Source organism: Microcebus murinus, chromosome 4, assembly GCF_040939455.1.
Source record: "Microcebus murinus isolate Inina chromosome 4, M.murinus_Inina_mat1.0, whole genome shotgun sequence".
Classification (NCBI taxonomy): domain Eukaryota; kingdom Metazoa; phylum Chordata; class Mammalia; order Primates; family Cheirogaleidae; genus Microcebus; species Microcebus murinus.
Window position 1 is genome coordinate 65,788,572 of NC_134107.1, and position 23,038 is coordinate 65,811,609.

At 36.2% G+C, this 23,038-nt stretch overlaps 1 protein-coding gene across 7 annotated transcripts in view; it reads right to left on the reverse strand.

Moving 5' to 3' along the window:
- LOC142870624 (teneurin-4-like) overlaps positions 1-23,038 on the reverse strand; it is a 2,325,019-nt gene that overhangs the window by 1,925,243 nt on the left and 376,738 nt on the right. For 2 of the 7 annotated variants that reach the window (XM_076002349.1, XM_076002348.1), the window contains one exon: positions 1,009-1,099. The exons of the other annotated variants lie outside the window; for them this stretch is intronic. The gene's annotated coding sequence lies outside the window, so the exon portion shown is untranslated. The remainder of the gene's footprint in view (positions 1-1,008; positions 1,100-23,038) is intronic. 7 annotated transcript variants of the gene reach the window in all.

The following is a 23,038-nucleotide window of genomic DNA, read 5'->3' on the forward strand; positions in this document are numbered from 1 at the left end:
TATGAAACAGGTGCTCCAGGTGCATACATTTTGGCACCAAATAGTTAAGACTGTTGCCAGGAAGTCTTGCCACACAGTGAGACTTTCAAGCTCAATCAGAATCTAATCTTGACTCTTAGCAAGTCTCTTCTTTGTGGGACTCCTCAACTCAACTTCAGAGATGAGACACTGAAATAAATGATTCCTGCTTCACTGCATAGAGCCAACAACCTGAGAATACCAATCAAGAAGTTGCACTCTGATTTCTGTGTCTCAATTATACTATTTTTCAAAAACCAACTTAGAATATCAAATGCTATAATGTGTTATGCAGTTATTATGTAACAGGAACTTCCTAAGTGATTTAAACATATCTCACGTAATCTTTCCAACAACTCTGTGGCCAGATAATCTTCATTTTGGAAGTAAATGAATTAAGTCTTAGAAATCTAATAATAGCCAACATTTATTGATCAGAAAATATGTTTCAACAAACATTTTGAATGTTTTTCATGCATTCTTTTATTTTTATTCCCATAAAACCTTTTCTGTAGATGCATCCTGACTATATACCCTGACATAACTATACTGGAGTCTTGCACAAAACTTTTTGCCTCCTGCCTCCATACTCCCTAGCTCTGAGTGCCTTACTGGTGCTCAGGAAATGAGTAGTGAGTAGAGAGAAGAAAACAAGAAGGATAAAACAAGAAAAGGAGGGATTCAGCAGGTATGAAAGGATAGAAGGAAGGGGGTAATTAAATCTGTAACATTCCAATAGAATAGAAAAATAGATAATATCATATGTAAATCTCAGTATGGTCAGCCCTACCATGGAAGTAAGCACCAGATAAATAATACAGCAAAAGAAAAAGGCATTTGCATCAGTCTAAGGATTCACGGAACACTTCCATAAAGATACTTTATCTTGGATAAATCCTACAATATGAAGAGTAGTAGCTTAGACAACAAAATGGGAAGAGGTCATGGCCCACATGCTTGAGCAAAGAAGTAAAATGAGAAGGTACTTACTAAATCTTGGAGAATCACAAACACCATGGCTGTTGTTCAAATGAAGGCACCATTTTTATGTGCTTTGGATCTCCCACTTAATCCTGGTAACCTAAAGAATATGACTTAATTATGAGGCACATTCAGCAAAAGTCTTTAGGTCCCTTTATTTTTTCAGCATCTCATATTATAGCCTGAAATGTTGAGTATTAGCTACAGCATGGTCCCTACCACAAACTTGGCTTGGTTGTAGCCCTGGTAGAACAGGTTGCTTATGAAAACACTTCTTAGAATCACCAGAAAATTCACAGAAAACTATGATTCTTATCAATGGCCTAATGTTTAAAGTATTTATTGAAGTTATTTATAAACAAATGTTACTTCCTCAGTAAAACAATAAAGACCTTTAGGTTTGGACTGTAATTAACACATTTTGGTACATCCTTAGCATCATGTCCTTAGTAAACTCTAAAGAGACTACATACTTGGTTGATTAATTAAAACATGAAGGAGATAATTCTTAACTCTACAAACTATAGTTTTCTAAAAGGGTAAATCTTCCACTTACTTACTATAAAGGTTGTGTAAAAGATATTTTAGCAGGAAAAAAATCAGCACTGAAAAGAAAGGCTTAAGAAGAAAAGGAAAAAAAAAAAAAAAACATTACCCAAAGAGTTGCAACAATGGTAGCAGAGGCAAAATGTTGCAGGAATATGTTAATCACATAAAAGGGTACAGATAGATCAAGGATTAGAACAAAAAACAGGACAGTTCAGATATAAAAAGGAAGAACAAACAATAAAAGCCAGGTCCTAAGAGTCAGCAAAAGATTATAGTGATAACTGGACATGGAATTATTTACTGTGGGAATCACTACCTCCTGCTGTTCTATAGATATAGTATATGCTCTGGATAAGAGACCACAGTCATATGGAAGCTTTAAGAAAAATGCAGTGGATAAAAATTTAATTTAGCAATTCACCAAACATTTATTATGTATCTACTCTGGACCGAGAATTGTGTTAGGCTGTAAAAATACAAAGATGAATGGGACAAAGACAAATGAGCTCATGGTTTACTGGGGTGAAATGACATGTATTATAGCTTTTTGTTAACAATGTGATAAGTGTTATAATAGACGTATATGTTCAGTGTTTATATGCTCAGTGCTTTGGAAACAGAGGAGAGAACAGTTTAATCTATCTGGGGGAATCTGGGGAGAAACAGAACTTTAAAAAAGCAATAGCATTTGCACTTGGTCTTCAAGGTTGAGAAAAAGTTTCCCCAATGGATAATGGGGAATGAGAGGCAGATTTTCTAGGCAAAGACTAGATCATGAGCAAAAGCAATAAGGCATACACATTTTTTGTATGCTAGAAAAATCTCTTATAAAAGTGGCAGAATATAGCTGAAGAATTTGCTGCTTATAGTTTAAGAATGAAAAGTAAGTAAGTAGGATCTGGGTTGTAAAGGCTGTGAATGACATGCAAAGGAATCTGGACTTTTTTTGGTTGTTGTTCTTTAGTCAAAATATTAGAAGCTTTAAAATGAGAAGCAGTGATTGTGGTATGCTTTAGAAAAATCACTGTAGTGCCATGATAAAAATAAAATGAGCTTGGTGAGGTCTTAAATCGATTGAAACACGAAGGTAAATTAGGGGCTGTTTTTTAGTAGATTCAAACTAAGAACAAAAAGAGAATGAATGAAGACATCCACAGAGCCACTTTTGGCACAAACTCTTGCTAGTGTCTTTTAAAGAAGAGTTTATGTATCTAACCTAGTGGACATTTGTAGACAACATTATATAAATACACCTGTGGCCACTATATAAAACACCTTTAATTTGAATGTTTTATAAAATAGCTATGCTTTCATCCCATTATTCTTACACAACACATAAACATTTAATAAATATTGATTGTATACATGAATGAAGGTGTCCTCATGAAATCATGCTGTAAGACTTTGTTTTGTGAGCCGAAATATTAGACAATGATGGGAGCATTTATACTAGAGACACCTGTGTCTGATGGACACATTGAGTGTGCGGGACACCAGCAGCACCTCTGATGTTTATCAATAAAAATACTTTCCAAGTACGAAAACTAGTTTTCACATATTTATATAAAATTAGGTAAATGAAGTGCTAAGCATTATTTTAAAAAAATCTATCAACTCAAAATTGTTTCTGTAGACTAAAAACCCTAAGGTGAGTTAGCTGGGTGTGGCGGCATGCACCTGTAGTCCTAGCTATGTGGGAGGCTAAGGCAGGAGGACCACTTGAGCCCAGGAGTTTGAAGTTGCAATGGGCTATGATGACACCACTGTACTCGAGCCCTGGTGACAAAGCGCTAGATGCTGTCTCAAAAAAATAAAATATAATATAAAAGAAAAAGAAAAGAAAAAAAATCCCAGGATGAGGAGTAGCAGAATAGTGTTGGCTTAAATAAATAATATATACGGTATAGGGTTATAGATATCACTCTTTTCTCTATTTTAGTATAATATGACAGCATATCCATTTAAAATTAGAAAAAGAAATTGTTTATTTCTATCTTAATATTAATACATAAATAAGCATTGGTTTTTGGTGTTAGGCCATTTTTATACAATGTTCTTGCTTGGTATAACATTCCCATATTTATTAATAAGAAAAAGATATATTTTATCTGAAGACAGATAGATCTGTTTAAAAATCCCAGGGCTTCTCCTCAACAGTTGTGTGATCATGAAAGAGACTAAATCTCTTTGACTCTCAGTTCTTTATCAGCAAATTGGAACTTATACCACACATCCATTTTTTTTAAGAGAGAAAATAAGACAATGTATGGAAAATGCCTCACACTCTTCTTAAGCACATGTAAAGGATCAAAATGCTACCTCCTCTCTCTTTACCTCCTTCATTGCTCTGATTTCCCTTCCTATCTCTCTACATTCATATATTTTCTAAAACATAAACAACAACTGGAAAGCAAAATTGCCACAAAGTTCAGGGAAAGTTCAAGTAATTAGACTGTGCTGATATTTGATCTCAAATTAAAGGCCCTGACTTCTAGAGAATAATTCAAACACTCAAAGCTTTTCTTGGCTCAAGTAATGGCTTTTATAAAACAACAATTTTGAGAAACAAAGTGGTAAGGCTCGTTATGTATATGCCTGAGCAATATAGTTATAATAGGATTTGCATTTCAGGAGCAAAATAAACTTTGGAAGTCTCAGTTCAGTCAATAACAACAGTCTCAAACTACCCACTGACCAACAAATTTGCTTTACCAGGTTCTAAACAGGAGAGCAAATATGTGTTCTGCTTAGCTATGAGATAACCTTCTTTCTGACCTAGAGATAGCAGTGGAATTATGGTCTCCTAAAGCCTTGTAAATATCTCCCAATCCCTCAATGCATTTGGCATGGCATGTCTGTTTAATTTGATTTTGTCACAGGGCTAATGGTTTTGTTTCAATCCTAGTGGCTCAAATCCTTTAGCCTGAACTTGTTTATTATAATGTGTATGTGATCAATTTTGTATAGAACCACTATTTAAAGTAAAGAAGATCTGGGTCCTGTAATAACATTACTAATCTACTATTTTAAACTTTCATTCAGTAGTAGCTAATTGGCATTTTCCTAATGCCATGCTGACAGTGAGTCCTATACCATCACTAGAGACCTAAAAGTCCTTGAAGGTATATCATGTAACCTTTGTTTCTAGAAACATTTTGTTCTTGTCTAGAGAAAAGAGCAGAGTTATTTCAAGTAAAGTTACAGAGGAGTCAGAAAATGAAAGAAAATCTGGCTGATGTGTTAGTAATGATTATCAAAAGAAACTGGGAATTAGAAGGAAAGAGAGGTGGGAAGAGATGGCAAAATGAGAATAGTTGTTTTCTGAAAATCATTCTGAGATGAGGGAGAAAGCTCAGAGAAAGCTTAGCTTAGTCTCTGACAGACAATTGTCTGCAGAGGGGAAGGAGCTGACTATGCCATGTAAGTGCTCCTGCTCAATTTTACCCAGAATGGATCTACCATATTGTTAGGGCCAATTGTATAACTGAACTTACTTTCTCTTCATCACCCTTCCTAAAAACATGTTCCTATGCTCATGGTTTCTCACGATGGTTAATGGCAATTCTACCCCATAGATGCCCACACCAGAAATCTGGACACATCTCTGAGCATACTCCCTCCTCCTCTGCATCCTGCCATCATCCTGTTTTGTTGAATATTCTTCCATCTACTCTCTGAAATCTCTACTACCACTCACCTGGACCAGAACATCATTACTTCTTGACTGAATTATTGCAGAAGCTTTCAAAGTTGCTTCTTATCCATTCCAAGGAGCTCAGATACAGAGCCAGCAGACACAGTATCCCTGTTAAGTACATATTAACTGTACCACTTTTCTATTTATAACCCACCAATGCCTTCCAATTTACCTCAGAATAAAGTCTAATGATTCTGCATTATCTGGCTAAGACTTCCCACCCTCATCATCCACCTTCAGAGTAATTCACACTATACTAAGTTTCTTTTGGATTTTTGACTTTCCCCTGGAGCTTTCTTATGCTTTCTTACATGCTTTTCCCATTGCCTGAACAAATTCTTCCTTCCTCACATGCCTCAGGTTTTAGCTGAGCCATTGATCTCTCAGAAAAACTTTCTTGACCACGCCAAATCTGGTCAGTTGTTCCCCTGAGGTGCTCATTATCCTGTATTTCCCTTAATTAATATGTAACCAACTTTATTTACTCTATTGCAGGTCTACTCATCTGTAACTTTTGTTGACTAGTAGGCTGTCCAAGAAAAGAAGCTGTTTGTTATTACATCCTTAACAGTTTGAACAGTGCTTGACACATAGTAAAGGCTCAATAATTACTAGAGAAATGAATGACTAACAAATCCTGTGTAGCAGGTTCATGGTATGAGAAATGATGCTTGAATTCAAATGAAAATTTCCTAGTTTTTCATGGTCAGCCTAAGTAGATTATAAACAGGTAACCTAAAACTTATTATATCAAGTATTCAAACTTGTAGATAACTCTGTTCCAGTCCCCACAAAGGGGTTTAAGTTAACAAATTTCCTTGATCTTTAGAAGATATATAGGCATATTTTAAAATATTCTTTTTTTCTGTCAAGCCAGTTGCTATAGAATCACTCCTGCCTCCCTAACATATTAATTTACAATCCAGATAATTATGAATTGCCATCTTAAAATAGCGCAAAGGAATACAGGCAGTCTGCTTGTTATTTAGATGGAAGCCACGCATCTTGGGAATGCTTATTTTCTAAAAGTCCAAAGATTTTTCTGAGCAAATGAATCAAGATCAAGTCTAAGGAATTATTGCTCCTAGATAGAAGAAAAGTTTGTGACCTGAAGTTCGTTAGTAGATGAATTAAATTATGCCCAAAATCAGACATTCAAGAAGCAAGAAAAGCAAAGGTAAAATACATTTGAACTAGAACCTAAATCTAAGCTCTCAATATGACAGAAACAAGCATGCTATTTGGAGCAAAACATTTTAATATTTGTTTTACTACATCTGTAATGTGGGGCTCTGCCTCACCTTTCCTAACCCACAGAGTTTTGTAAAGCACTCTGAAGGTTGCACTGTTCCTAAGTATTAGCTTTCTAGAAAGAATTGCATCCTGGAAAATTTGAAAGCAGTGATATACCTCTCTCTATTCCTAGTGGCTTATAAAGTACCTACAAAATAATGAGTGTTCAACAAATTATGTTTAATAAAAAAAAAGAGAGAAAGAGAGAGAAAAATTCAATGTATACATTTCCTGATGCATGGATATCAATACATTATATGTGTTATTGGAGAGGAAAGTATAAGGAACTAAATTAAACATAGTACATTTCCAAGAAGAGGGGATCGGAGCTACTCACTCTAGTCCAGCTTCTACATTTACACCTTTAAATATTTTGTTACATTTGAGCCTGGGTTTCTGAAAAGAAGTTGGCACCATTTTACCTATAATGGAACTGAGGCTCAGACAGGTAAACAAGACTTTATACAACTAATAAGTGATAGAACCAGGATTTAAAACCATGTTTACTGTTTTTAATTTCATTTTTCTCTCCAATTTCAGTTACTATAGAGATAGGATTCCCAAGCAAGGATGAATATTTTCCATAGCATCCTCTTAAAAATTCTGTACCTACTTACTTTTCCAAAAAGCAGGTAGACCTCATAGTAACTTTCTAGAACTAAGGTACATTTTAATCACTTCCCACTAGAAAGAATGGCAAATCACATTATTTGGTCAGAAATCAGAGGATAAATTAAGTTCGCTGCTGCAGCACGTTTCCTTGATGCATATGTAATATCAATCAAAATCTCTCTTGATGACTCAGTGGGAAGGAACAGCAGGAACATCTTCAATATCCAGCAGGAAGCCTGGTCTGTAGCCAGTTCCAAGCATTATGTGAGAAGAAAGAAGTTTGTAGGAAGGCACAAGATTAGTCCTGCTTACTTGATAGTAACCAAATTCTAGCTAGGGTCAGATCAAACTTCCCTAACTTTTTCTGATACTTTGCATTCCCAGAACACTAATATGAATTCAGTTAAAAATACATGTTCAATATTTGCATGCTGAATAAACATCATTTTCATTGTGAAGAACTTTTTTCTGTAAAAATGGTATAGCAAGAGGTAAGAGATGACACTAAAACTCCTTTCGCCCTCTAATGGCATGCAGAAACTATTTCAAATGGTAAATATGTCAAAATGCTCTGTGATCAGGGGAAGTAAACATCAATTTCCTCCTCTTTGTGGTCTCTGACCACAGTGAAATGTTGTGAGAAAATGTGTATAACTATTTGTTGATGAATCTTGTATCTAGTACCAGCCCTGATATTTCTTCACTAGGAGCCCTTGGGAGACTCCCTCTAATAATAATATAAAGCAACTATCAGTTTCTGTATGGACTCTACTCATTCTTTTAAGACTCAACTTTAATGTTATATTCTTTATGAACATATCTTCTATGTGAAAAGAGCTTTCTTGTCCATTTCTGAATTGCCTGGGGCCTGTTTAACATGGGACCTAAATCCTACTGGGCACTTTGTAAATATTTGTTAACTACATTAATGTGAAGCAATCCCTGATTTCTCAGGGTGACAACTCCTCTATGGCACTTGCTGTATTTTAAATTCACCTCTGTTACAGAATTGATACTATTGAACAACTAGATTGGTTGTTCAATACTATTAGACTGTGAGATTTCATTTAATTTATCTTTGTACCTCCGGTGCCTAGAACTCTACATGGCTTATGGCTTTAAGTAAATATATTCTTGTAGGTTGTGATTTTCGATAATTAAAACAAGTCCTTCTATTTCTGAAAGTCTTTGCTTTTGCTAGAACCCATTTTGATCTCATTCTTCTCAAAACTTTCCTGCTTTTACTCAAGAATAGATAGTGACAAATATGTATTGAATTCCTAGCATGATAATGATGAAAGCAAACACTCACATGGTGCTTATTATGTGCCAGATGCTGTTTTTATCTATCTCTCTATATATATGTATGTGTATGTATGTATGTATATGTGTATGTATATGTATGTATGTGTGTATGTGTTGAATTCCTAGCATGATAACAATGAAAGCAAACACTCACATGGTGCTTATTATTTGTCAGATACTGTTTTTATCCATCTCTACATATATATGTGTGTATGTGCATGTATGTATGTGTGTGTGTGTAAATATATATATATATATATTAGACTTAATGAAGAAGATCACCCTCACCAATGTAGGTGAGCATCATCCAATCCACTGAAGGAGAGCTGGATAGAACAAAAAGGTGGAGGAGCAATGAATACACTGTCTCTCTTTGAGCTGAGACATTCATCTTCTCCTGTCCTCAGATATTTGCTCTCTGGTTCTCAGGCCTTCAAACTCACACTGGGACTCACACTATCCTCTGCCCTGGTTCTTAAGCCTTTGGACTTGGACTGAATTATACCAGCAGCCTTTCTGGTTCTCCAGCTTGCAGATGGCATAGTGTAAGACTGCTTGAACTCTACAATTTCATGAGGCAATTCCTATAAATCTCTTCTTATATATACCTATACATACCCTATTAGTTCCATTTCTCTGGAGAACCTTAATTTACTATCATTTATCTGTGTGTGTATGTATACAAATACATATAATCTCTCAGTACCTATAAGTGAATATTATTACTATTCCCATTTTCTAAATGAGTAAACTGAGGCACATGGAGGTTAAGGAACTCACATGAGATCATATGCAGTAAATTGGTAGAACCAAGATTATAAACTTGGTAATCTATAATATTTTCAAAGTCTATGCATTTGATCATTATTGCATACTGCCTCTTTTTGGAGTATTTATGAATATGTTTCCTAATTAATCCTTGTAACGTTATAATATTGTTAGTACTATCTCCCTTTAACCAATAAACAATAGAGACTTAAAGAAATTAGGTAATTTACCCTCAAATCTAACACTTATCAACTGTCCAGGGTTAGAATTTTCCTTATGGAGAATATTAACTCCATAGCCAATACTCTTTTTATGCTATATTATATAATTTAATTATTTACCATTTGCTTCATACCTTTTCATCTGTTTCTTTAAATTGGATTTTAAATGTCTTGTAGACAAATTATATAGGTAATATTAGTATATCTTCCTCAACATTCATCATATTTTCTGGCATATAAAATTAACATTAATTGTTGCCCTGTTAATATTAAATGGAGCTTGCAAAGGTAATTATGCACTTATGTATGTCAAAGAGCTAGAATATGAGCAAGTATAAAGATAAAGATATGAACTACATCCATGGAATTTTAAACAAAATATAACTAAAGACTTAAATAAAATGTATGGCTTTGAATTATTATTCACACAGCATGAAATTGAGAAGTAATTTCATCTTGTGGATAAAACACAAGAAAGTCAAGAATTGTGGGCACTCTGCTTTAAATTCCACTGTATATGACTGTCTTAACATAGCTTCTCAGTCTATGAAATGGGGATAATTTAAATGTTGTCAAAAGGATGAATCACATTTTCCACTGAGCAACCCACACCAAAAAAGTATAAGACAAATATCCATTACTTATAAGTTTAAGTCATCTAACTCTTTGCTACCCAAAGTGTGTCCACAAACCAGCAGAATCAGCAAAATCTTGAAGCTTGTTAGAAATGCAGAATCTCTAGCCTTATCCCAGACCTATACAATTAGAAGCTAAAATTTGAATAAAATCCCCAGGTGATTCAAATGCACATTAAAGTTTGAGAACTGGTCTAACTGACATGCAAGATCATTTATACTCCAGTTTCAATCAACTCTTCCGATCTTCCAAACTCTACAAATCCCCACTGATTTGTTTAATCTTTCTTTTGTTTCTTAGCATATGTTTGGTCTTACCAACCAACTTGTTTTATTGTGGTAAGAAGACTTAATGTTGAGTACCTTTTGGCCAGCACTATGTAGTGTTCTTATTTCATAGTCCCCTAATAAGATTCACATATTCTTTAATGAATTTTTTAAAATTAATTTCTGGTTAAATTAATTAATTCACTATGTGATATTAGGCAAGAGTCATTTGTTTTGAGCTCAATTTGAAAACTCAATAAGGAAATTGAACTAGAATTTTTGAGATCCCTTTTGGTTTCTGAATGTGTGGGTATCATATTTTTTATTACAAAGCCAAGGAACAAGATAAGACACATAAGAATACAATAACCTCTTCAAATTCAGAACCATTCTGGAATATCCAGGTTGGGGATATGATATCACAACTCATAAAAGAGAGTAGAAAATTAGCATATTATGCCAGGCTGGTCTGAAACGTGACCATAGTTTACTTCTCCTAATAGAAATCCCCAACTGGTTTCAGTAGCAGTTATGAAAGTAGGGGCACAGACATCATATAGTCTTTCCTTAAAATCATGCTTTTGGTTTGGGACCTATTTTGCACTCTGTTTTAATCTAATGAAAGAAGTAAATTCAGTCTTTATACAAAAACATGGATTTAAGGAATCTTTGTAAGCCTTGAAATATTCATTATCCCATTACATTTGTAGTCAATCACAAGATAAGTTTGATTATGAGCCTACTGTAAGCCAAGCACAAGTACTGTAAGCCAAGCACATTATTGTTATTTCTCCTCAAAGTCTACCCTAATACAAAATGACAACAAAACAGACAGCCCCACCCCCCAAGAAAACTTCATTTCTCTTGCATTTTATTTCTTGGATACTAACTTCATGATTTATCTAGAGGCCCAAGCCAGAAGCACCAGAATTTATAATGGTGAGGAGTGGGCAAAGCCCATCATCCAACAGAGGATATGGTCATGGGAGTGAAGCCATGCACAAGCCACTTTGAGTTAGAGTTGTCTGTGCTGCACAATCCTTGGTCTCTGTTTAGCTAAGCATTAAACCTTTTCATAACAGGAATGCTAGTTGCCATGTCTACCTGACTCTAAGACTTGTTATTTTCCACAGTACTCAATGATGCATTCTATAAATAAAACTGGACTTGAAATAACCTTTAAATAGCTTGATCTTCATTGCTGGTCTCAGGTCAGGTTCCCCAAGAAATAGACTCTGAGGCTCTGAGATTTCTGTGCTTGAGGATTATTGGACAGTACTTTTGAAAATAATATTTGTGAGAGGGTAGAGGAAAACAGGACTGAACAGAGGGAGAAGTTAAACAGGGAAGCTGTTGCAATAGAATCTTCAGTTGATCCTACAGGGGCTTGGGGACTGGGTTGGCCCTTCAGAATGAACTTGAAACAAAGAAAGGAGGTTGGATCCTCATATATCCCACATTGATCAGCCATTGGATGCAGGCTGCTCCCAGAGAGGGGACATGAATTTGGGCAAGGCATCTCCCCTCAGCACAGAGAAATCTCTAGACAGCTGACCTCCAGCCACCAACAAACCAGAAAGATTAAGAAGTGAATGTTTGGTCTTGAAGGGAGATCGGTGTAGTGGGCCACAGTGTCAACTACAATCTACTAGTTTTTGTTTCTGCCTGAGTCAACTTTCTTTATATATGGGAATAATTTCTCCAGTATTCTTATTGGTCTCTTTTCTTAGAACTCTCTTTTTTATCCTCTTATCCTTCATCCTGAACAAACAATAAAGTAATTTCCTACTGCTCAAGATTCAATACATATTCTTATCTTTGGACCACTGGTTTTTTTCAAACAAAGTGAATGACCAGGTACACCAACAACAACTCTTCTTATAGGGACTCTCATTGCTATGTTTCGGGGCCACCCCTGTCTGAGGTTGTAGTGCAAAGCAACAATCCATTTCTGCTTTGTGCTCACAAACTGAGGTGCCCTGTGAAAAAGCTTGGATGTTTTCCTTCTCTGTGAGCTGGTCTTAAGACACAACCCTCTACCCAGCATGTAGCCATAGGTGTAATCTGAGATAAATGCACCTACTTGCTATTGACTATTAAGGGCCAACACCTGGCCTCTATTATTTGGAGATCCTGTTATCCTCATTACTACCAGCAAGCCCAGATGAGTGACGGAATTGTCTACTATTAGCCTTGGCTTACAGTATAAAGCCACTGGAGAGTTCTTAGTAATGCTGGTTCCCTTTTACCTAAGACATTCCTCATTGCTTTGGCAAATGGATTGTCCTTTAGGCCTTCCTTTGCTGTCTTTTGGCGTTATGTATCCTATTCATTTTAGCATGCCCATGGGTCTAAGCCATTTGGTCATTTTTAATTTTTGACACCATCTTCTGTGGCAGTATGGGCTTCCTACTTTATTTAGCTTTACTCTAAGTCTGCAAGAGCATTCATAGCTTCTTAGACCTATGTCTATCTCCCAGGGTCCTTGTCAAAGTGTTAAACATGGAACAGTGATCCTATATCAATAAATATTAATAGATAAGCTTTTCCTTAGCTAAATTAACATTTCACCCTCTCCCTGGGTATGACATCCTCAGAATGTATACAATCTGCTTACTCCTGCTGGTACATCTTGTCTAGACTTTTGGCTCTCTAGGTGTACAATCACTTTCTTCCTAAAGATAGAGCACCCCTCTAGTCAGATTATATTGTGATTTGATCCTAGTTATTGGATTGGTAGTCAAGGTGTGGGGAGATAGGAGTAGATCCTGAAGTGGGTGTCTCATGTCCTGCAAGGTAAACATCTCTACTATCATCTTCAAGCAATGGAGAACAGCAGACTTTAACAGAGAGAAGTGAGGCACTCTTGCAGGCCCACAAGTTTCAGTAGAATATGGAAATTCAAAGTTTACAAGTGTACCAACCCAGGCCGGGCGCTGTGGCTCACGCCTGTAATCCTACCTCTTGGGAGGCCGAGGCGGGCGGATTGCTCAAGGTCAGGAGTTCAAAACCAGCCTGAGCAAGAGCGAGACCCCGTCTCTACTATAAATACAAAGAAATTAATTGGCCAACTGATATATATATAAAAAAATTAGCCGGGCATGGTGGCGCATGCCTGTAGTCCCAGCTACCCGGGAGGCTGAGGCAGAAGGATCACTCGAGCCCAGGAGTTTGAGGTTGCTGTGAGCTAGGCTGACGCCATGGCACTCACTCTAGCCTGGGCAACAAAGCGAGACTCTGTCTCAAAAAAAAAAACAAAAAAAAAACAAGTGTACCAACCCAGATGTTCTCATTCCAAGTTTCAGAATCTCACTTCTTCCTAGTCAAGGTCCTGACCTTGGCAAAGCAGGCTTTCAGAGTTTGAGAAATTAATCATTTTTGGAGCTCCCTATCCCATATAATTAAGTCCTGGACTTGATCCTCAATTTTCCCTGCCCTCCAGGTATAGGATATGAAAGTCTCCTTAGATGCTGTCAAGGAGGCCCTCTGGCTTTCACAGTTTGCTTTAATTGGTGATTTAAAATCTCTGGTCTTTCATTATCTTTTCCAATTTATCAATAGCACCCAGCAAAAGCTATTCAATTGCACAGACCTTAAAATTACTCCTCCCTCAAACCTCCTAAATGCCTGAGCTAGTGGTACCAGTCAGTGTGTTTCCTCTCATGGTATCTCATCCCAGTTCATCACCAAAAAGTTTTAACAATGTCAGGGTCTATACATAATCCCTTTATCACTTTAGTCAACTGGAGGGTGACCAACTCTAAAAGCCCATTTTAAAGTTTTATTCCTGGGACTATTTCAAGTATTAATCATCCTAAGTTTCATTTTCCAGGAAACATATTATTAAGAAGATATGTGCAAGTAGGAGGCTTATTGGGGAGTGTTTGGGAGAATAATACCTGAATGGGAGTCACAGAAACAGGTTTGGGCAAAGGGAGAAGTTGAAATGCAATGTAGTTGCCACAAAGGCCTCAGCTTATCCTACAGGGAAAACTTGAGCTTGAATAGCCCTTCAAAGTTATGCTGAATTAAAGCTAGTAATCAGGCCTTTACACTTCTCATATCAACTAGTGGATATGGACTTCCACAAGGAGGAGACCACCGTAGTTGAGACAACTCATTCAGCTGATGACAATTCCTGGAGGAGGACTCAGGTGTAAGAATTTAGCAGTCAGAACCATTGGCTGCCCCAGTTATAAAATGAAGATGAGATAATGCATCATAGATACTTCAATTTGTAAGAGAAGATCTAGGCAGCACATTAAAGCATCAACTACAGGAAACAATGTGATAGAAATTAAGTTATGTGGTATTATAGAGGCACACAAACAGGTTGGAACAATTTTCACCAAGGAATTAACATTTTTAAACATGATTACCAAAGTGAGGAGAGAAGAACATTGAAAATAACTTCATTGCTGTTCCTTTTCTTTGTATTGTAAATTATTCTAAATGCATTTATTCAATACATGATGAGCATCTATCTACTAGGCATTCTGTTAGATCAGGATGATGGTGACCAAGGGTTGAACTTTGTTGTGAAAGAGTTTATAGTTTCATATATATTTCCATATAACTGACCTTGTTAACCATATGCTATAGGTAAATATCACATTCTTATTCTGAATCTTAAAGACTTATGTTAGTGGAGGTAAATGTATATCACTGTAAATATTTTCTTTCAGAAAACATAAAATTTCCCCACCATTTGTTTTCAACAAATAAGAAAATAAATTTATACTTTAGAAAATTAGTGCCTTTTTAAACTCAGAAATATTAAAAAGTGAAATAATAGGATAAAAAGTAAATGAGTTATTTCTTACATGCCTTAAGTTTATTGCAAAGATCAGAAAGATAAGGCAAAGAAGAGCTTTTAAGAAGTAGACAATGGTATAGTCATGCCATGCTGGTAATGATGTGCATAAACTCTTCTTGATTATCAAATTTTTTAAGGTGTTAGAGTAAGTAGTAGAGGAACTATACTTTATGCATGAGGTCTCTATTGGATTAGTGACCAACGTGCTCATTCGATCATTCCCTACCAGACTGTAAGTTCATTAGGGCAGAGATCAATCTGCCTTGTTCACCACTGTGTCTTAGACATAGTAACCATCACATAATGGGCATCCTCCATACTCTCAGTGATTGAAGGATTTATGGACATCAAAATTGAAAAGAACTATGCACCTTATGTCCTAATACAAATTCTATTTTTCTTAACCCTTTGCATCCTCCCAAGCCTGCCTCATATAATATATGGCATGTCCAGTGTTACCTTGTAGAGCAGCGGTCCCAGCCTTTTTGGCACCAGGGACTAGTTTCGTGGAAGACAATTTTTTCCACAGACCAGGGGCACCGGGTGGTTTTGGAATGATTCAAGTGCATGACATTTATTGTGCAGTCAAACCTCTCTGCTAATGATAATCTGCATTTGTAGCCTCTCCCCAGCACTAGCATCACTGCGTCAGCTCCACCTCAGATCATCAGGCATTCGATTCTCATAAGGAGCGTACAACCTAGATCCCTCACACACACGGTTTACAGTAGGGTTGGAGCTCCTATGAGAATCTAATGCCAACACTGATCTGACAGGAAGCGGATCTTATGCGAGCAAGCCATGGGGAGCAGCTGTAAATACAGATGAAGCTTTGCTAGGTCTGCTGCTCACCTCCTGCTGTGCGGCCCAGCTCCTAAGAGGCCATGGACTGATACTAGTCAGCAGCTTAAGGGCTGGTGACCACGGTTCCAGAATGAATATTAACATTACTGCAAATCTATAATAAGGGAAAAATATGATATTCATGTCTTAAACTCTAAGAAAGGCTTCTTGAATATTTATGAATTTTTTTCAAAATACAATAGAATAAACTGATCAGTTAAGACACACCACTTGTCAGACTGACCAAAATGCTATGCCTTTGGTATGTACCTCATATTGAATTAATACTTTGCTGTTTTGAATGATTTCTTCAGTTAAATAAGAAAAATTAACATAACAGCATAGAATTGAAAGGTAAAAGATAATGGAAAAAATCAACATCAAGCTCTATAATACTTATATTCACTCTCATTCAGTAGACACCTCAGTCTAGCAAAGAAGTTTGAGGCAAGATATTCTCCCTAAATTGGGCTATAAATTCAAAGAGCTTAAACACAGAGTACCAACTTGGACAAGGTACAAACATAAGAATCCAAAGAAAGGAGGCCAGAAGATGTTAAACTATGGTTTTCCTATTTGCTAGTTTATAATCTGGGACAGGAAGAATAGCATCTCTGAGAGCCTCACATTCCTCATCTCTAAAATGGAATGAACTATACCATCAGAGGCACAGGATTATCTCAAATAGGCAAAGAGACAATGGGTGCCAAAAGTGCTTTGAAAACCTCAAATCTCCCACCTATATTTCTAATTTTTATCCATGACAGTGATTTTAAATTTTCTCTGGACTGGTGAAGTTACAACTTTGTTGGCTGAGGCTCAGTATTAAATATAGCATGACATAGGAAAATCCAAGTATTTCAAGCAGAAAGGTATTTACGTTAGATAGAAAAGGAGGGAAAAGTACTCATTTTTTTAATCCACAGTGTGGTCTAGGAATTTTCTGCATGGTGCTTTTTTTGTCCCTATATTTGTTATATTTCTGATGATTTTGAAATATTTAATAATTATAAAGTTTTGTATGAAGACCAGCCCTGTCACATTGTTACATTGCAACAGATATGCTTTAGAACAAAGTAGCTGAAAGCATTAATGCAATAAAATACAATTATGCAGCTAAATTATCCCTTGAATTATTGATGCAATATTGACTAATTTAGTATCTCTCATAACAATTGTGCAGAATATATACTTACAGGTTAATATGCCCTAAAAAGGGATGAAAGGCACAACATCTGAACCCATAAATTCAGTAATTTTATCACCCAATATTTTATTAAAATCCATTAGATTCCTTCAGAGGCACAAGGTCAAAGAAGAACAAAAATAAAGGTGTTCCACACTATCTTAAACAAGTTATTTAAAGACATGAAAACAATGCCAATTGTGTAACATCTGTCATTTTAATTACCAACATTTATATTCTGTTAATTCTTAATGCAGAGATTCAGTTAAACAATATAAACTGTTAATAGCTCATGGACTCTTTGTTCCCAATTATCTATCTCCACATGAATTGGCTTTGTTTTTGCTAGAAAATTTGCTGCATTTACTATATTTCTGAGACATGTGAACAACCTAGACCTGCATTTAAATATCAATGATCCCAAAGATAATGTTGTCTATGCAGTAATTGGTAAATGATTGTGTTTTATTTTAACTTTAGAAGGCTGTTATGTTCATTTTAAACTGTACCTATATTATTTGCTTTTACATATTTCTTCCTTCTTTATAGCTAGTTAGCACCCTGAGAATAAAGACTATGTCGTACACTCTTTACAAGTGTCCAAGAGCTCCTGAAAATGCACTAAATTTGAAGATAAATTAATATGTACAAAAATTACTTAAAACATTATATTCTCAGTCAAAAAAATAAAGGCAAAAATAGTATTACTTTTGCATAACAGTAGTCTAAATATCAAGGTAAAAACAATTTTCCATCATATTTAGATATGATTAATACTACCTCAAAAGGTAGCAGTGAATATCTTCAAATAAGGTTTTTTGACCAAATATCATTCTTTGGATAAGTTGTCACATAATGAGGTTCTGAGTCTTGGTAGCTTTCCACTAAAATGTTGAACTTTACCGAGTTTCCAGGTAATTACTTTGAGTAAATATGAGCCTTCTGAGTTCTTAAATGTACAGGCAAGTGTTTGGTGTTTCTGACATTTCAAGTGAATGCCTCAAACTTTCACAGAATTTTTAGGACTTGCTCTTTACCAGTTGCTTTATTTTTATTTTGAGCAAGGCAAACTTTGGCTATACATTACTGACTTTAAAAGGGAAGAGACAGATAAATTGTTTTCTTCCTCCTTTTTCCTTCAAGATAAGTGTTCTGTATTCTATTGAACAGTACCTTAAAATAGCAAAGTTGAGGTGCAAATAAACTGGAAACAAGTGTGGTTTTCTTAAGAAAGATTCTTAAGAGAACATAACTGTGTAAGTAATTTTATTTTAGCCAGTAAGTCTCTGCCAATGTAAAACAGGTCTTTAATAATGCCTGCTAGGGTACATTGAGAATTCTGCACCTATATCAGCATGCAGTATGCAATCTGACGCATGAAATCTGTCTTCCTTCAGGCTTGAGATGTTCTAGAGAACGTGAGCAGCACTTTCTGACTCTGATGGCCAAGGAAGGATGTTGCATAGCTTGTATGTCTCTGCTGTGTATAAAAATCCACTCTAACTTTTAATATGGAGGATTAAACATAATTAATCATTAAATAGGAGACTGAGGCACTGTTTCTAAGTTGAGAAATTCTCATTCCCTGGAATTTCTCTTTTATCACCTTCATCCCTCTGCCATACCTAATTAAAGCCCAGTTTATTTAGATACCTGAAGCACCACCACCATCCTCAGAGTATAAATCCCTTCATATATATATATATATACACACACACACACACAAAGAAATTACAATATACTAAGGATCATGTTTGGTGCTGCAGATACAAAGATATATAAGATGGAGTTCCTTGTCTTCAAAGAATTCATAGCCTATGGGGGAGTGAAAACATGTATTGAGCACATACTTCCACTTGTGCACTTATCACATAGAATGTAACATATTTGTGGCATGTTTGTACTCCCAATAGATGGAATTCTTTGAAGATACAACACTCTGTCTTTTAGATCTTTGTATCTACAGCCCCAAGCATGAGCGTTGGTATACAGTAATGTCTTATTAATTGACTGCTATTATTAAAGGATTGATAAATAATTGTTGAAAATTTGGGGTCACACTGCAACTCATGTGAACCCTGATTTTTCAGCTAATTAAAAAAAAAGAATAGGAGTAATCAATTTTATAGGCTATGTCTGTAAGTTTAGCATAATAGGAAAAGAAAGGGAACCAAAGGAGGGGCACCTATGAAGAGAAAGGAGTAGAGGAAGGTGCTCACCTTGGAACTTTGGGCTACAGGGTTCCTTTCTCAAATGTTCTTCTCCTCACTTTGTCATATCCAGATACATCTTGTTATTTAGATTTCAGTTTATTATTTGGGTACCTAATGTAAAGTAATCACCTTACCATTATTTTATCAGGTCACCTTATTTTAATTATCTCCATGGTATTAATCATGATCTGATTATTGTTTTTATGTATTTATTCAATGTTTAGTTAGTATTTAGTGTTTGTCTACTCTAAAACTATAATGGTAGGATCCATGACATAAAGCCTCAGTCCACTGCTCTTATTTGGCAGTGTCTAAAACACAATCTGGCCCAGAGTACACACTTAGTACTTTATTGAATGATGAATTGATTTAAATGTAAATTATTGCAAAACACGATAGCTTTTATTAGTAGTAAACTACTTTTAAAATACTAAACATTCAAATGCTACCTAAGAGGACATTTAACATTTTTCAGGCAGGAATAGGAGAATTAGGAAGTTGGGAAGAGCAGAATTTATTGTCTTCTCAAGGTCTCCAACCTGATTGAGAAAGGACAGGACAAAAGTAATGGAGTTAAAAGCATCTTCCGAGTAGATGATGGGAGTGCTTGAGGAGGACAATTGAGGAAAACCGATGAGAAAATAAGTGATAAATTAAATGGCTTCCTTGGTAGCTGATTGAACACAATTGTGCCTATGTGAGGGGACTTGTTAAAATCAAGCAAAGATCAAGTCAGTTTGTATTTAAAATCAGAATTACAGTATTCATATAGATTTGTATTCTCACTTGTATAAATTACATAGAAAATGCTATCATTCCACCAATCTGCCTTCTTTATCTGTCTGGGCCCATAGACTACATTTAGGTGTAGTGCTGGATATCAGAATATGTTTGAAAGTGTTTAACATTTCTAGGCTTAACTTCTAGAAACTTCCATGCCTTCTTTCATTCAGAGAATTAAGTGGATGCCTCCGAGGTTCCACTGCACAGAAGACTACCTACCAAATGTCCAATAGGACTATAAAGTCAAGGAGAAGTAAGTTTCTGCTAGGCCACAAAGATGTCTTTGCATAGCACATGCTGACATACATAGATCTTCTTTCTCACCATGCTTCTCCTCTCACCTTTTTGAACTTCCATCTATATGATTCTATGAATGCTGGTGACCACAGTGGCCTGTCTTAGGGTTGATGGGTCCAGGAGTGGAAATAAGACTCAAGTCAGATCAATCAAAATCCTACTTCAGGATTCTTTGATATGAAACAAAGGGAAGAGTTTCAGGTCCTCCACACTGATGAGGTTGGAAGATGTGGAAATATCTGAGAGACCAAATAACTGCAACTTGCCAAACAATTAGGCTATTCTCTGCTATAGCATTGTGTCTCAAACTTTAATGTATATATGAGTCACTTAGGGATTTTGTTAAGATGTAGATTTCAATTCAGGTCTAGGGTGGGGCCTGAGACTCTGTATTTCTGAAATACTCACGATGTTACTGCTGGTACACTACTACACTTTGAGTAACAAGATTTTAGAGTAGACTGTTTCTCTTATGTTTAGAGACAACTGAAACAGCTGCATATCACTCCTCAAAGCTGCTAATGAAGCTCATTGTATGGTTCTCAGACCTGAGGCATTGGCATCACCTGGGAGATTGTTAGAAATGCAAATTCAGGAGCTCTGCCCTGACCTACTGAATCAGAAGCTCTAGGCATGGGGCCCAGAAAACTCTGTTTGTAATCTCTGTAGGCAGTTATTATGCTCTTTAAAGGTTAAGAACTCTATATAGAAGGAAAGCTGACAATGGGCTAAAAGCTGACAAAGGATCTTTGAGTAAACATCACTTGCATTGGCCTTAGAGCTATGTTAGGACTTACAAAAACAGAAACAGTTTTGTTTACATCAAGAATGAGGTCCATCCACACATGAGTGGTACAGCATAGCAGGAGGCCAGGCAGTGCAGCGAGACCATAAAAGAGCCATATTTCTGTCCGGGCTGCATACACAGGCCATAGTGCTTGGAAAAGCTGTTTCCTGATACATAAATGGGGATTATTACCATTTTTCTAGCTAACACCCAGAGAAACAGGGAGCACCAAATTTATGATTTATATATTGTACTTTGAGAACTCTAATCACTTGGGACAGTAGTTGATATTTATATAAAGAGATATTTTAATCAATTCTAAAGAGTTTATTATCTGTTGGGGGAAAGGAAGAGAATTTATCAGATGGAGGAAGATAAAAATAATCTAAGGAGAAAAAATAATTCAGAAAAAGAGGGCAATGTGAACATAAGTGATCTAAAGAAAGGCTTTATGCAATAGAGAAGAGCTGAGCTCAGAGGCATATGCAAATTTTTAATCATTGTCTCCTTCTGCACCTCCTTTCCCAACCAACTCAGGATTAGCATGAATAGATGTATTTTAATAACTAACATTCTGAAATATATGCATTCATTTTAATCTTCAACATTAGAAATTGGGATGCTTGAGAATCAGTCTTTTATTTATCTTTGAGGGAATTTCCTTTGATGGATTTTGTGAACTGGATCAATACAGGGAAATGGAATGTCATCTGGAACAGAGAGAATAGCATAAAAAAAAGATATTTGCACAGGGAATATACTCATCTGCCTATTACTACCCCCTTTTACGCCCAGACCCAACTAGGAAAGTTGGAAGCTGAGTGGATATGATCATAAAACAAAAGATGCCAAAGGAAGTGATTCATCGCCATGAGCCTTTGACCTGAACTGGACAAGACCTTGATGAAAATAACTTAAAGGAAATGAAGATAAAGTAAATAAGGAACAGAAAACAGGGGGGGAAATTATGTTTTGTACCTTGTGCTTCTGAGTAATGATACTCAACATCCCTGAGCTTTCAGTTAAATTAAGCTTAATATGTGTTTTCTTCTCCCTGATGACATTGTTCATGGCTCCCCCTCCCCACCCTGTCTCCTATTTGTTGTCCATTCCAATGTAGTTTGTTCCGGGTGCGTGATAAATACCCAATTTATGTCCTTCTCTGAAATGTTCATGAAGACAAACAGAGATGCTCCCCAAAATGACCTTTGTTGAATCCCTTGATACTTTTCCCCCAAATGGATGTTTTAGCATTTACACATCACTTTCATTTTCTCTGTGCCTGCCAGATGGGTTTGAATCTCTATGGTGGCTTTCTTCTCCAAACACTACGGTTTTCTAAAGGATCAAATAAAGTTCATAGTGGCTTATCTCAATTTCTCCGGGATAACTCACATTTCAACATGATAAAGTCAGCATAAATCAAGAGCAGTTGCAAGCAGTTATGGAAGTCTCTATTTAGGGAAGTTGCGTTCTTGTCTCTGTCTACTACAAAATCCCTGGAAGCAGGGTCTCAAGTAGGTAGCCGGGGGTGGCGGCAGCAGTCAGAAGGCTTGATGGGGATGATAATCAGGTAAGTGGGTAAAACACCACATTTGAGAAATGCGAATCTGAGAAGGACCTATAAGTATATCAATTCTTTTGCCTATGGAACAATTATTACAGATGAGCAAACCAGGTGGAATGACGGAGAGGCACAAACTGAAACCAGAATACCTCTGACCACCTAGGAAGGCAAAGACTCTGAGCAGAAAGTAAGCAGACATT